Raw genomic sequence first — 2,770 nt, 5'->3', positions numbered from 1 at the left:
CAACAGGGAATGGGATATGGAGAGCTTTTGCCATAAGCTCATCTCTCGTGAGATGAGCCTCCAATCGGTTTGAATGTTTGTCTTTTGTGAATGGGACTTTTTGATGACCAGGACTCTCAGGTGTTTCTTTTGCTGTTGTATTTTCACAATGCGGATCATGCACAGGAACACGGTGCCCTTGAGCTGGTAACAGAGGCTGTACCGGATCCCCAGAAGAATGTGTTGGCTATGTCTTAGGACCATTATGTTTGACACTTCCAGGGGCACTATCTAGCTCTTCCATTTCAGAGTCACTGAGCCCAGGCAGTGGGTATCTGTAAATGGAAGACTCCACAGAGTGCTCTGGGGATGCTCGGCTAGGACTAGTGTTCAGGGAGATGCCAGAGTCCAAGTCATTGAATTCTGCTGTGCTCTCAGAATGTTTCTGATTGAAAGCTTTACAGAGAGACAGATCACAGCCATCAATAGACCCGCCCAGAAGAAGTTCAGAGAGTGACTGACTGACGGGGGCAGTGAAAGGCATGCTGCTACTGCCACTGGGCTCTGCTTCGAAAGCAGAATAAAACTCATCACAAAAATCTGTGTTTAATGTGGGATTTGAATCTAAGGAATTGAGCTGGCTGGCATCTTCTGTGGAGAGGATGCTGCCAAAAGAATCTTCAAAACTGTGAAGGAAATAGGGACTGCATCTGCACACTTCTTTCTCCAGTGGGGAGATGGAGGAATAGAAAGGGCAATTGCTGTCATTTTCTGTCAGGTTGGCTTCTGGGCTGGGAACAGTGGAAGTCTCAACCAACAGCTTGTTTTCGGTATTAAGACACTGTAACTCGGGAATGGAAAGAAGCTCCTGCCTTCATGTCCTGCTGCATGGTGTCTAGATCAGTCATGGTTGTCTCCAGAGAGCTGTCAAATGACTGAGCCTGATCCAGACTGCTGAAGACTGGGCTTTCCACGTGGCTGGGGATCTCCAGGGCGAGTGACTTGTGGTTACCTACAAATGGGAATCTCTGCCAAAAGCTGCATGCAGTCTTCAAAGTACAGGGCATCTGGTTTGGAAATGTGGGAATAGCTGGCGGATCCACTACTGTTTGTTGGGATGTGTTGGGCTAGCTGAACTGGAAGGAATTCTAATTGTAGCTAAGTGAAAATGGCCTTCTCCTATTCCTTTTAGAGTTGCTCCTGTCCTTTTCACGTTTTTTTTTTCTGTTTTTCCAGCTCATAGTCCTTTTGTCACTGACTGAAGTCAAACACTTCTCAGCTTACCTGGAGATCTATGTCTTGCCTCCAAAGGATGTCAATCAAATCCACATCCTGCTGGGACTGTAGTCCTGGCTGTGGCAACTCCAAGTCCATCATGCTGAGAGTGGACGCTGCACTGGAGATCCCCGACAGTGAAGCTACGAAGCTAGGCTGGCTGCTGAGGTGCAGCGGTGGCAATGGCAACTCAACAGAACTGCATTCTTGTTATTAACCTGGGTTATTTTTGTCTGCTAACCACCATGGATTCTAATTAGAAAATTATATAGCTCAACCAAGCAAATTGACTATGTGCTAAGCAAGTGTTAAGTAGTGTGAAATGTTTAAATACATGCAACATTTGACCCTAAAGAACCACATTTCATTTAGTGTAATAAGAAAATAGAAATAAAACAAGATTCAGAATATACTTAATGCTAAGTATGTATCCAAATTTGGACATTCAGTGAGACTACACTGAAAACAGAATTTCCTCCAGTCTGAAATAATCATAGGCAGTTCCATAAAGGACAGAATTAGATTTAATTTTTCTTAAAGATTTACATTTGTTTACATGTAGACCACATGCATTAGGATCTCAAGGAAGCCAGAAGAAGGTGTCAAGTCCTGTGGAGTTACAAGTGTTTGGGTTGCCATCGTGGGTTCTGGGAATGTAATGTGTGATGGTTATTCTTCATTGTCAACTTGAGTACCTCTGAAATGAACTACAAACCAGAAATGGAGGGCATACCTATGAGAGATTTTTGCTTGGTTTGAAGTGGGAAAATCCATTTCTAAACAGGACTGTTGAATCAGGAAGACACGTGCCTTTAATTTGGATGTTAATCCGGGCCATAGCTTCTGCTGTAAGCCCATAGGCAGAAGCTGTGTGATTGTTCCCAGACACCCAGACTCAAAATAATCACATAAAAACTGTATTATTACAACACTACTTGGCCTATTAGCTCATGCTTCTTACTTGCTAGCTCTTATATCTTAATTTAACTCATTTCTATTAATCTGTGTATTGCCACGTGGTTGTGGCCTGTGAGTAAAGTTCCATCTGGTGTCTGGCTTCCAGAGTCAGGTATCTGGTTTCCGGTGTCCAGCCTCCGTCTCCTGTGGCTACATGGCTTCTCTTTGACTTCACCTACTCCTTCCACCTTTATTTCTTGGAATTTCTGCCTATTCTTTGCTACAACGGGCCCAAAGCAGCTTCTTTATTAACTAATGGTATTCACAGCATACAGAGAAGAATCCCACATCCCTATACAAGGACATGAAAGAAGGAAGCTTTTGCTCTTAGCCTGCTTGCTCTAGCTTTGTTAGTAGTTCCATTTATTCACTGGCATTAAAGTTTATTTCTTCATTAATCCAGTGTCCACCAAATACCAGCTGAGACATCCAGCCTTGTGGACTGCCAACTCTGGATTTTGGACTTTTCATTCATAGCTAGGCATTGTTGGATTTGTTGGATCATAGCCTGTAAGTCATTCTAATACATCCCCTTTCTACATATATAGAAGAGAGAATC

At 43.4% G+C, this 2,770-nt stretch overlaps 1 pseudogene; it reads right to left on the bottom strand.

The window, feature by feature from the left end:
- Positions 1-7: 7 nt before the first annotated feature.
- Positions 8-1,356, bottom strand: LOC126496378 (nuclear factor erythroid 2-related factor 2-like; annotated as a pseudogene).
- Between the last annotated feature and the right edge of the window lie 1,414 nt (positions 1,357-2,770).

Source organism: Alexandromys fortis, unplaced genomic scaffold (assembly GCF_014885135.2).
Source record: "Alexandromys fortis isolate MF-2015 unplaced genomic scaffold, M_Fortis_MF-2015_v1.1 scaffold_3518, whole genome shotgun sequence".
NCBI classification, from domain to species: Eukaryota; Metazoa; Chordata; class Mammalia; order Rodentia; family Cricetidae; genus Alexandromys; species Alexandromys fortis.
Note: the sequence above shows the minus strand (reverse complement) of the source record. Positions and strands in the feature narration are given on the sequence as shown.